The sequence below is a fragment of the Trachypithecus francoisi genome, unplaced genomic scaffold, assembly GCF_009764315.1.
Source record: "Trachypithecus francoisi isolate TF-2019V2 unplaced genomic scaffold, Tfra_2.0 Lachesis_group9, whole genome shotgun sequence".
Lineage (NCBI taxonomy): Eukaryota > Metazoa > Chordata > Mammalia > Primates > Cercopithecidae > Trachypithecus > Trachypithecus francoisi.
Window position 1 is genome coordinate 32062410 of NW_022681474.1, and position 13221 is coordinate 32075630.

The 13221-nt window shown below is 44.0% G+C and overlaps 1 long non-coding RNA gene across 4 annotated transcripts in view; it reads right to left on the minus strand.

The window, feature by feature from the left end:
- LOC117082009 overlaps positions 1-13221 on the minus strand; it is a 129151-nt gene that overhangs the window by 92810 nt on the left and 23120 nt on the right. For 2 of the 4 annotated variants that reach the window (XR_004436415.1, XR_004436414.1), the window contains exon 2: positions 2278-2378. This is a non-coding gene — a long non-coding RNA (uncharacterized LOC117082009). Of the gene's footprint in view, positions 1-2277; positions 2379-3456; positions 3478-10006; positions 10027-13221 lie in introns of those variants that run through there. The other 2 variants (XR_004436417.1, XR_004436416.1) reach the window with 2 other exon arrangements.

Consider the following 13221-nt stretch of genomic DNA (forward strand, 5'->3'; position numbering starts at 1 on the left):
CTAAAATTTATTGTTCACAAATACTGAACAGAAATGGTGAGAATGGATATCCTTGTCTTGTCTCTGAGCTTAGGAGAAAACCTTTCAGCCCTTCACCATTCAGTGTCATGTTAGCTGTGGGTTCTTCATAGATGTCTTTTTCAGGCTGAAGAAGTTCCCTTCTATTCCTAGTCAAATGAGTGTGTGTGGGGGGGTGTTTTTTTTTTTTTTGGAGTCCTGCTCTGTCACTGGAGTGTGGTGGAGCGATCTTGGCTCACTACAACCTCAGACTTCTGTTCAGGTGATTCTTCTGCCTCAGCCTCCGGAGTAGCTGGGACTATAGGTATATGGCACCACGCCCAGCTTATTTTTGTACTTTTAGTAGAGACGAGATTTCACTGTGTTGGCCAGGATGGTCTCGATCTCCTGACCTCATGATCTGCCTGCATCGGCCTCCCAAAGTGCTGGGATTACAGGCGTGAGCCACTGTGCCCGGCTGAGTGTGTATGTGTGTTTTTTTAAACATGAAGAGGTATTGGATTTTGTTAAAGGCTTTCTCTGCACAAGACATCCCCTTTGCCTTTGCTTTTCAATCTGGAAGCTTTCTCTATGCCACCTGCATAACTTGCTATTTCTCATTCTTATGGGTCTCTGCTTCTGGGCATTGCTGGATCATCCTATTCAAACGTCCTCACCCATCACCCTATCTGCTCCATTCGTGCAGCCACAGAACCTTTAAAGTATTCAGTCATTATGAAATCGACCCAACAGTCCCATATAGCTTTTTTTTTTAATTTAAAAAAAGTAAACATAGAAATTGAACTTTCTGGTCTCAACACTTGAAACTTATATTCGTTTTATCTGAGATCCTTCCTCAGGAAATGACCTTCAGGCCTCTCAAAAAAAAAGTATCAAAGAAATGAAACTCACCAGATCACATCCAGACAATAAAACGCAGACCCCTGATTCAACAAGATTGCTTCCATGCCCCTTCTGAGTTCCTGTTTTCCCACACATGACTACATTTCTTCCCTGCTATATAAACCCCCAGTTTTAGTCAGTCAGGGAGATGGATTTGAGACTGAGCTCCCATCTCCTCGGATGCAGCACCCAATTAAAGCCTTCTTCCTTGGCAATACTTGTTGTCTCAGTCATTGGCTTTCTGTGCCGTGAGCAGCAGGACCCAGACCGAACCCCTGGTGCTTTGGTAACAATTACTATTAATATATGTACATATTCTGATGACACTTGTATTAATATAAACTTGGTATTTGCCAGCACATATTCATAATTTTAGTCCTCGCAATAAAAGTGTCTACAAGGTGAATACTATTATGATCATCTTACACATAAAGAAATTGAAAGAGAGGTTACATGTCTTTCCCAAGGTCATGCAGTTTATAAGTGTCAAACCCAGGATGAAAACCCAAGCCACTGAGCTGCAGATACCAGGCTCTAAAACACTTGCTATTTTGTCTCTCAATAATTACCTTTCCTTACGTGTTAATGTATTAATTATCTATACATGAGCACTGTCAATCTCAGTTTTTGCTGCATCCCCAGCATCGAACACCATCCGTGGCTGGTGTGCAATCAATATTTAATGAACAAATGGAACACTGGTCTTAAGATGCCTCACAAGAAAATAGTTCCATGGAACTCTGGTTAGTACTGCCCACTACACACACCTATCAAGATGCATAAAGCTCATTAGTTCATTTAACTTTAATCCAATGGTTTCCAAACACAATTAGGCATAGACCCACCCTCTGACCCAGGTCCCCACTGTATTAGTGTAGGGAGCTGTGCTCCAGGGAACACACTTTGAGAACTCCTGCTCCAGAGAGGCAGGTCAAATAGCACAGTTTCCAGAAGGGTGCTCCTGCTCCCACTCCTTTGGCTGGCTCTGCTCCTAAAGGTCCTATCTAATTCACACTCCCCAAAAGCCCCCTAATAGCCACAGCTCAGCTCAGAAAGAAAACCACAGCTTTAAGTTTTCCTGTTCTTTCCTGGAGTTCCTAAAGGGCACCCTGGGACACATGACCTCCGAGGAAAAATGAAGACATTTCCAACCATCACAATGGCTCAGCTCCCCTGTATGTCTGTGGTCCCACACCGCATCACAGAGGCCGCTTTAATCTTCTCCGAGCTCTGGTTTGTTGAACATGATTCAAACAAAATCACCCTTGTGCTTTAACCTCCAAAATCACCAATGTGCTTTAACCTCTTCTAACAGTGCAAGCAAAGCCAATAATGCGTTAACCACAAAAGTGTCATTTTTCTTTCCTCAGTACTTACCTTAACGCTGATATTTAAATCATGGCTTCAGATGTGAAATGACTTCAAAATCATCCTATGTCAGCTTTTCAAGTCCTCAAGGCCACCCACTCCAACTGTCTCTGAAAAAGGACAAAGTCTCTACTGAAAAATCTAAGAAAGAAAATAGCAAACAAGACAAGACAACCACACGTACGAATGAAACTGGATACTCTGCTGTGATAAATTTGCTGCCTCCATAGAGCTTTTTCCCTCTCAAATACTCATCAACATCAGCAACTACAAATTACAGGCAGTGGTTAAAGTATCTTTTTAAACCTCTTATAAAAAGTACTCAATAAAAGAATGCATTTTTTCCCATTCATCGTAAACACAGTGAATAAAGTTATTTCTATCCAATGGTTCTCCAAAGCACTTATTTTTCTGGGAGGACTAAAATTTTATTATTTGGTCTATAAGCAAGAGTCATTTTTGGTAAATATGAGTACTTTCTAAATTCAAAGTTAAAATCAGATCCAAATATAGAGATGGCCAGGCATGGTGGCTCCCACCTGTAATCCTGGCACTTTGGGAGGTGGAGGTGGGAGGACTGCTTGAGGCCAGGAGTTCAAGACCAGCCTGGGCAACAAAGTGAAACCCTGTCTCTACAAAAAATTGAACAAATTAGCTGAGTGTGGAGGTGTGCTCCTGTGGTCCCAGCTAAATGGGAGGCCAAGGCAGGAGGATTGCTTGAGCCCAGGAGGTTAAGGCTGCAGTGAGCCGTGTTTGCATCACTGCACTTCAGCCTGGGCAACAGAGCAAGATCCTGCCTTTAAAAAAATTAAAAACAAAAGAACAAATATGGAGGCTTGGGAACAGCAGCCTTGTCACAAAGGGACATCTGATAAAATAAGAAATGGGTTGAAATTCATCACGGAGTTGGATGGGACTAACAAAGACTCAAATCCACAGAAAAAGACATGCTGGGTAGAGAGTCAGGAGACTGGAATAACTCATCAAAAGCATCCAGGGTGAGTGATTTGGCTACGACTCGGTCTAAACCAAGCATTCCAGGCAGAGACAATCTCTGCATTTATTTTCCTCAAAGAGTGAGGGGAAACCCCACCTAAGCTAGAATGTACCAGAGTAGAATTAAGGCAAGCACGCATTTCCCCTTGTGGTTTGCCTGACGAGGTGCAATTTGTATGAAAGATGACTCACAAGGTTACAGAGTCATTCCTTAGACTCGAGGGCTGACACTCTGTGTGGCTCTTGATGACTCAGCCTGGGAGAGGTCCCCAACACAGAAGGCTCCAGCCCTGCAATCCCAGACTACCGAGGAAAGCCCCTCGTTTATCAGCTGGTTAGTGGTTAACAAGCGTGGCTTTGGGAAGTCTTTTGTCTTAGGCTATGGAGGTCCATCTTCTCATCTCCTCTCTGTTGTCTACTCGGCACTTCCTTGTATTCTTACCACTGGAAAAAGTCAGGAAAGAATTCACTAAAGCACAGAGGACTCTGAACTGGGCAACAGCTGGCACCGCACCAGGCATTGCAAGAAACCACAGCTGAATCCCTTGGCGCTCATTTTTATAAATATTCCGCAGGCAGGATGTCAGAAGCCTGGTTTGTCCAGCATAGAGAGAATGGGGTTCATCTCCAGAAGCCCAGCTCCAGAGGCAACTTCTAGGAAAAAAATCATCTTGTGATGGGTGCGGGGTCAAAGAGAAGTCAGCCCATGTGAAGTTCCCACAAGGTTAAAAAATAAAATAAAATTATTGTCACCACTGCCTGGTGGAATTCAGACAGTCATGAACTCATTCCTGTAAGCCACAAAGATGGTTGCGGTAAACACAGACAAATTATTGGGTTTAAGCAGACTGATTTTGTGCCAACAACAAAAATATCATTTTCCCTTTCCTCCACAAATCCCTTTATTAATAAAAAGATTTGGTGCCTTGAGAACTGGGCTAGACCAATGTAAGCCTCTCTTTCTCCCCTGGGAAAAAATCCTCCTTAGGGCTCCAAGCTGGTTTCAAAACTCCTTTGCCTGCTTAGGAAAAGGAGACTCTCTTATTGAACCAGCCACAAAAGAAAGAAAAAGAAAAGTACTCAAAAAGAAAACGGGCTGGGCGCAGTGGCTCATGCCTGTAATCCCAGCACTTTGGTGGGCTGAGGCAGGAGGATGGTTTGAGGCCAGGAGACAATACAGTGGGCAATACAGTGAGACCTTGTCTCTAAAAAAAAATAAAAAATTAGCTGGGCCTGCCTGTGGTCCCAGGTACTCAACAGGCTGAAGGAGAAAGATTGTTTGGGCCCAGGAGTTGCAGGTTACAGTGAGCTACGATTGTACCACTGTTCTCCAGCTGGGGCAACAAAGCAATACCTTGCTTCACTCAAAAAAAAAAATTAAAAAGGCAGGGCGGAGTGGCTCATACCTATCATTCCAGCACTTTAGGGGGCCAAAGTGAGAAGATCAATTGAGCCCAGGAGTTTGAGACAAAGCCTGGACAACATAGCAAGACCCTGTGTCTACAAAAAATACAAAAAATTAGCCGGGCATGGTGTCGCACACCTCCCAGCTACTAGGGGGGCTGAGGTGGGAGGATCGCTTGAGCCTGGGAGGTTGAGGCTGCAGTGAGCCATGGTCTCACCACTGCACTCCAGCCTAGACCACAGAGCAAAACTCTGGTGGGGGGAACAGGCCAAGAGAATCACAGGAAGCCAAGAAAAAAGGGCAGAACAGAAACATTCTCATCTCTCCCTCTTCTTAAAGAGAGTGCTACTCTCTGCCCAGGCGCTCACGTCTTCTCCTAGCTTATTCCCCTCCTGACCTCTAGAGCACGGGCTCTCAAACTCATTAGTGTGCACAGCAATCGCCTTGGGGCTCTACAACTGTAAGTCCAGATAGAAGAAAATCTGCAGTGAAATCGTGAGCTCAGGGATAAAGAAGGAGTTTAAAAAGCCTGTGCCTGGGTTGGGCATGGTGGCTCAGCCTGTAATCCCAGCACTCTGGGAGGCTGAGGCGAGTTGGGATCACGAGGTCAGGAGATCGAGACCATCCTGGCCAATATGGTGAAACCCTGTTTCTACTAAAAATACAAAAATTAGCCAGGTGTGGTGGCACATGCCTGTTAATCCCAGCTACCTGGGAGGCTGAGGCAGGAGAACTGCTTGACCCAGAGAGTCGGAGGTTGCAGTGAGCTGAGATCGAGCCACTGCACTCTAGCCTGGTGACAGAGCAAGACTCCGTCTCACAAAAAAAAAAAAAAAAAAAGAAAGCCTCTGCCTGAAACTCTTGAGTTCTAGAAATCTGGTTTGCTTAAAGACAAAGAAAAAGCCTCAGTCACTAGACAGTAAAACTTCAGAATATATTGACAGGAAAACCCCACCATCAACTAGCTTTCATGCTGTCAGGATCGTTTAGGAAAAAGAAAAGAGCAAGAATACAACCAGGAAAAGGTCCAAATTTAGCGACAGGTTGAAGTTCAAGAAACGAGTCAAACCGGAATAAAAGCAGAAAAGAATTCCAGAGGGAAACAGGACACCGGAGAAAGGAGAACGAGCATGATTCACGCAGCAGGAGGAGATGCTAGGTAAGCTAGAGCCAGAGCAGGAGGGCTTGTCTCTTCCCTCCAGGGCTCTCTTGACCTTTCCAAGGCATTTCTTTCCTGACAAAACAAACTGTTACCGACTTTCACGAGGTTATCAACCCCCTGTGCAAAAACTTGGACTAGACTCTGGGACTAAATCTAGACCAATTGCATCTGGAAGAGAGATACGCCGGACAAAGGCATCCTTTTAGGTTAATGTTTCAAGTCAGAGGTTTGACAGATGGTGCCCATGGAGGTGCCCACAGTGAATGGATGCTTCTGGTGAGTTTTTATTTTCATCTTCCAACTTCCAGAATTGAAAATCAAATAAACTTTCTTTTTTTTTTTTTTTTTTTTTTTTGAGATGGAGTCTCATTATGTTGCTCAGGCTGGTCTTAAACTCCTGGCTTCAAGTGATCCTCCCGCCTTTGGCCTCCCAAAGGGCTGAGGTTACAGGAGTGAGCCACCATGCCCAGCCCCAGTGAGTTTTATTCACATAGTGAGTTTTACTCACATACTACCAAACTACTAGAGTAGCAAGTACGTCTAGGTCTGGAGCATTGAGCAGCAACTTATCCCTCTCCACCAAGCAGCCAACAACCTCCACTGCAGACCTCAGGGATGAGGCTGCCATGAGACCCAACTTTTATTCTGGCTTCTTTCTCCAACCTTTTTCCCTAGACGCCTTTAGCAAGGAAAGCTGGTTCTTCCAGACATATTCACAGAGCCTTGGCCACTTCCTCCCTGTTCTCATACAAATCTTTCAGGATTCAGCCCGGATGCCCCCAGTTTCCAGGAGAGCTTCTCTGACTGCCTTCATCCATCCTCAGAGACCTCCCTGTCTCCTGAATTCATGCCAAACACCTGATCCTGATTATAAATAACAATATGGCTAATTCTCAACCATCAAGGGTTGGATTAGCCACAGGAATAATAATACGTATAATAATCATCATTGTTATTTGAACATTTGTAAAAAAGCAAATAAATAAAATGCCAAATCAACAAACCGTCTCCCCATTAGAGAAGGTCCCCACTGATTGGAACTGCACAGTGACCTGCAGACATTACTGTGTCTGGAATAGTTCCAGGCATCCATCACCCCTCAGATAGCTGCCTACTACATTAGTGCCCAAGGCTTGCCATTCTGACAGCAATAATTCTAGAAGCAAACATATGGATGGCAAAGCCACTAGTAAGTGACTGGACTATCACATGTGTGAGCCAAGTTAGAAGCAATGAACAATAATAAAAGTGGGAAGCTGGCATTAAGAGACAGGGCAGCAGGAATAGTGAGAGGGAGGACTCCCTTCAAAGACCACTGGGGCACACCTTTTAAAAGTGCAAAGGATGGTTCTCAATGACACATTAAGGCTAGCTGAACTTCATTTTACTGTGGTGCTCGTGTGTGTATGTGCACACACACACACAGAACACTTGGACAAAAGACAAATAATAGGCCAGGTGCAGTGGCTCATGCCTGTCATCTCAGCACTCTGGGAGCCCAAGGCGGGAGGATCACTTGAGGCCAGGAGTTTGAGACCAGCCTGGGCAGCAAAGCAAGAGCCCATCTCTACAAAAAATAAAAAAATTAACTGGGTGCGGTGGCATGCATCTGTAGCCCTACTTGAGAGGCTGAGGCTGGAGGATTGCTTGAGGCCAGGGATTTGAGGCTGCAGTGAGCTATGATTGCATCACTGCACTCCAGCCTGGGCAACAGAATAACACTCTGTCTCTTAAATAATAATAATAACAATAATAATAAAATAATAGACCATTTTAAGAGCACTAACCATTGGTCCATTTTATTTGTCAAGAAAACTATAGAGGATATTGTGATCCTAGACTTGTAATGTTTTTACACAGTAAGACAATATCTATAGAATGGTGACTGTTGTTCCAAGTACTGGATTTTTCACTAAGTAAACATTGGTAGTTTCCACTATGAAGAACATATTAGATTTGATGGTGACAACTTTTCTGCACTTTACCTCTCAATCTACAGATACTTATATTTCATTTTTATTTTCTTTTTCTTCTTCTTTTTTTTTTTTTTTTGAGACGGAGTCTCGCTCTGTTGCCCAGGCTGGAGTGCAGTGGCCGGATCTTGGCTCACTGCAAGCTCTGCCTCCCGGGTTTACGCCATTCTCCTGCCTCAGCCTCCCCAGTAGCTGGGACTACAGGCGCCCGCCACCTTGCCCGGCTAGTTTTTTAATATTTTTTAGTAGAGACGGGGTTTCACCGTGTTAGCCAGGATGGTCTCGATCTCCTGACCTCGTGATCCGCCCGTCTCAGCCTCCCAAAGTGCTGGGATTACAGGCTTGAGCCACCGCGCCCGGCCTCATTTTTATTTTCTTTTGAGGCACAGTCTCTCTCTGTTGCCCAGGCTGGAGTGCAGTGGTGCAATCTCGGCTCACTGCAACCTCCGCCTCCCGGGTTCTGGGAATTACAGGTGTGCACCACCATGCCCAGCTAATTTTTGTATTTTAGTAGAGACAGGGTTTCACCATGTTGGCCAGGATGGTCTTAAACTCCTGGCCTCAAGTGATCTGCCCTCCTTGGCCTTCCAAAGTGCTGGGATTACAGGTGTGAGCCACTATGCCCTGGTTGAGAGATGCCTATATTTCATATGGATTTTTCCCTCTAAGATCAGACTCGGTTTTCATCAGCAGGTCTCTTCTCCTGCACTGGATGTTTTCAGTGTTTCACGGGCACGAGTCCCATGCTCAACAAAGAGATGCGGAAAGACTGACAAGGAGGCAGTGGGCAGAGCAGCCATTGGTTCTCCCAGTGAGTGCGGCTGGCGGTCAGCACATCGGCAACTGCAAGAAGATGCTCACAGTCAAAATAGCAACTGACGCCAAGGGCACATCAAGGAGAGGGAGCTAAAATAAGCACCGCAATCCTCCCTGGTGAGATCCAGAAACTCCACCACCCCCCTGTCCTTGGGGATATCTTCCTACGGGACACGTTCCCCATTTGATGGGCTTTATGCTGTCACTGGGTGACCTTCGCATGTATCCCATGACACCACAGTTCTGAAAAGGAAACATCAGGTCTTCATACATTTTTTAGTACACTCCTGCAAAACCCTGGGAGATGTTATGCTTCAAGGATATGGGTATTAACCAAAATCACAAGTGGAAAAATTAAGGTAACGGGCAGAATTCTCAACTTCAAGAATCTCTCATATACTTTTTCAAAAATGTATATTCATAATTTTTTTCAAATGTATGTTTTTTTGATGGCTCCTACCACGTGCTTAATAGCAACCACAAAATGAATAAATAAGTAGCAAGCATTGAAGAAAAATGTGGGTTGGTGTATGACAGATACATGCATGTGTGAATATGATTTTATATTGTCTACAGCAGGAGACCTTCTCTGGCTACCTGGATTTGTCCTCAGAAACCTCTCTCTCTCTCCTTAATTCATGCCAAATGCCTGATCTTGATCATAAATAACAATTACAGCTCATTCTCAGCCATCCAGGGTTGGATTAGCCACAGGAATAATAATAATAATTGTTGTTGTTATTTGAACATGTGTAAAAAGCAAACAAATAAAATGCCAAATCAACAAAACCATCTACCCATTAGAGAACAGTCAATTTTGATAGATACGCATACACACGCACACATACATATATGGATGCATACATTTGTATATATGATGATAAAGCATATAATGAGCTAAGCTATAAAACAGAAAAACAGAGTGCAACATTTCAACATTTCAGTGTGCGTCAAAGAACACCATGATTTCCTCCAATTGTCCTCAAACCTGAAGAAGTTTGCAAATCATATACTCACATAAGTATATTTTTACAGAAAGGTCCAGGAGACACGCTTCACGCAGCCACCTCAATAAAAAGAGAACTAAGAAAAAAGCAAGGGCTCATGCCTATGATCCCAGCGCTTTAGAAGACTGAGGTGGGAGAATCACCTGAGGCCAGGGTTCAAGACCAGCTGGGGCAACACAGTGAGACCCTATCTCTACAAAGTTTTTTTAAGTAAGCCTGTAGTGCCGGCTACTCAGGAGACTGAGATGGGAGGATCTCTTGAGCCCAGGAGTTCGAGGCTGCAGTGAGCTGTGATTGCCACCACTGCACTCCAGCCTGGGTGACAGAGCAAGATCTTGTCTCAAAAAAAAAAAACAAAACAAAACAAACGGAGGCAAACCGTGGTTTCCCCAGTAGCTCGCAGTAGAGTCAAAGCAATCGTGGTATCTCGAGGTATGTTGATCCCTCTCTGGACTCCTGAATCCCATACAGTTGCAATCCAGGCAATTCAGCACCTGGCGAAGGCAAATATTTTCTATTGCTCTCTACTGACTTCATAGGTGCACATTTTCATGAAAATAAATTATTATACTAGGCCTTGCTCTTTTTTGTCTAGGTGGACAACAAGTACCAAACTTAAAAACCTACTGCTGGCCAGGCGCGGTGGCTCACGCCTGTAATCCCAGCACTTTGGGAAGCTGAGGCGGGTGGATCACGAGGTCAGGAGATCAAGACCATACTGGCTAACAAGGTGAAACCCCGTCTCTACTAAAAATACAAAAATTAGCTGGGCGTGGTGGGGGGCACCTGTAGTCCCAGCTATTTGGAAGGCTGAGGCAGGACAATGGAGTGAACCTAGGAGGCGGAGCTTGCAGTGAGCTGAGATTGCACCACTGCACTCCAGCCTGGACAACAGAGCAACACTCCGTCTCAAAAACAAAACAAAACAAAACAAACCTACCGCTATGCAAACTACGTTTGGTAAGACAAATATACACTAAGGGCTCCAGTTCCTCTTCAGACTCTCTATCAACCCCCATAATGGAGGAAAAAAGGGGATGGGTCCTGATTGATCCTGGATGACCTTCACCTCCTTTCTCATGGTTTAAGTGACGCCTTCTGGATGCATGTTACCGAGGGATCCTCCCTCCTTAGCCTCCCAAGAGTAGCCAGCCCTACAGGCACATGCCATCATGCCTGGCTAATTTTTTATTTTTTATAGAGATGGGGTCTCACTATGTTGCCCAGGCTGGTCTCAAACTCCTGGCCTCAAGTGATCCTTCTGCCTCAGCCTTTCAAAGTGCTAGCATTACAGGCATGAGCCACTGTGTACCTGGCCTACTCCTAACCATTATGCTCTGATGTTCCACTCTTTCAAAAAATAATACAAAAGCTTTCAGAGAGGTAAAAAGGTTTTCACAAGATTTCACAACATCCTTCGTAGTATCTCCAGGATAAATCTATATGCCTTTTAATAAGCATAGAGATTTGCACGTGACTTCTCTGCCTGGGGCAAAAGGGATCTTTGTCACTGAGAAAGCCCCAACATAGTTTTATATCCCACACCTAAGGATACCTTTTTGCCTGGAAAGACATGATAGGGATCTCTCCCTAGATCTTCGGATAGGAGTCCACCGCCTCCTACAGACGACCAGTGAGACTGGTACACTTACGCCAAGGTCTCACTAAGGGTGGGTATTACTCTTGAGCTCAGTTTTACTTAGTTTGCTACACCCAAGTAAAACAGATGTGCACTTAGCATCTCCAGAGTACAACACACTGTGTTATGTGCAGAGAAGGAAAAAAGAAACTCAGGCAATAGTGAAGCTAGAAGGACTTTTAAATAAAAGTAATTTGAAGTTCTAAGTAGAAGGATGGGAACACAAAATTGAGGGAAGAAAGGGGAAAGTCATATTCTGAGGTTTCTCTTCAAGGAGGAAAATCACACTGGGCATGATACGGTTTGGCTGTGTCTCCACCCAAACCTCATCTTGAATTGTAGCTCCCATAGAGTCCATTAAACTCCTTTCCTCTATAATATCCCAGTCTTGGGTATGTCTTTATTAGCAGCGTGAGAAAAGACTAATACAGAACATTAGTGCTTGAAGGCTCTGAAGGAGCTAGGAGCTCTCACATTTTGCTGGTTGGAATTCAAAAAAGAGGCACGGGTACTTTGGGAAACAGCCTAGCACATGTTTTTTCCTTTTTTCATAAAGTTAAACTTACCATATGAACCAGCAACTCCACACCCTATGTATTTACAGTGAAGAAGAAAAAGTGAAAACTTATGTTTCCATGAAAATCTGCTCATAAATGGAACCGGAGTTTTATTCATAATCACTAAAACGTGGAAACAATCTCAAAGTCCTTTGGTGAGTGAATAAGCAAACTACAGCAATACAATGGAACACGACTCAGCAACAAAAACGAACTGCTGTTGACACACAACAATGCGATCAGCTTAAGCGCATCATGTTAAATGAGAGAAGCCAGACTCAAAAGACATCCTGTGTGACTCCATTTGCATAACATTCTGGAAAAGGCAAAACTATGGGGATAGAAAACAGCAGTCGTTGCCAGGGTTTGGGGGCTGAGTGTGGGGACTGATGACACAGGGGCAACAAGGAACTTTTTCAGGATGATAGATATTTACATCTTGATTATGGCGGTGGTTACACAACGGTATGGGCTTATCAAAACAGACCTGGGCCAGGTGCAGGGGCTCACACCTGTAATCTCAACACTTTGGGAGGTTGAGAGGAAAGGATCATTTGAGGTCAGGAGTTCAAGACAAGCCCGGGAAACATAGTAAGACCGTGCCTCTACAAAAAATAAAAATAAGCCAGGCGTAGTGGTGCAGTGTGTACCTACTGTCCTAGCTACTCAGGAGGCTGAGGCGGGAGAATTGCTTGAGCCCAGGAGTTTAAGGATGCAGGGAACCATGCCTGTGGTGCTGTACTGTAGCTTGGATGATGCAGCAAGACCCTGCCTCTCAAAAATAAATAAATAAATAAACTGTACACTAAAAAGAGGCAATTTTATTATATATGAGTTATATACCAATAAATCTGACTTTCTAAAAGTAGCTCAGAGAAATGATGCCAATAAAATCATCTCATGGAATAGTCATGTTCTAAAGGTTCTACAAACCATGTATGTAACTTCCTTTACTAACTCCCAGCTCCAATTTCTTCTCACTCTATATTTACAGGAAGACTATTAGTTGTTTATTTTTAGAGAGTAAAGCTTCCTTAGTCATATAAAATTTCTTAAAGCAACCTCTGAGTGTTTAGATAATAATGGGAATTCTCTTGTATTAAAAATAGAGGAGTACTGTACTGTCGCCTGGGCACCAGAGTGAGACCCTGTCTCAAAAAATGAAAAAAAAATAGAGGAATATGGGGCTGTTTCTCCTCATGCTAAGTATGCATCTGCTCATCACCAAGGAAAGAAGGCAGAAAGGATCCAGTAGCTGTCTGTCTACACAGATGAGGCCTACAAAACCGCTAACTCACTGACATACTCAGGTACTACGATCCAAACGTTGAATTATGTTGAAAGTAAGTCAAGGTTACTGCTAAAATCTTCAGGCAAGAAGTAAATTCTAAGATAATT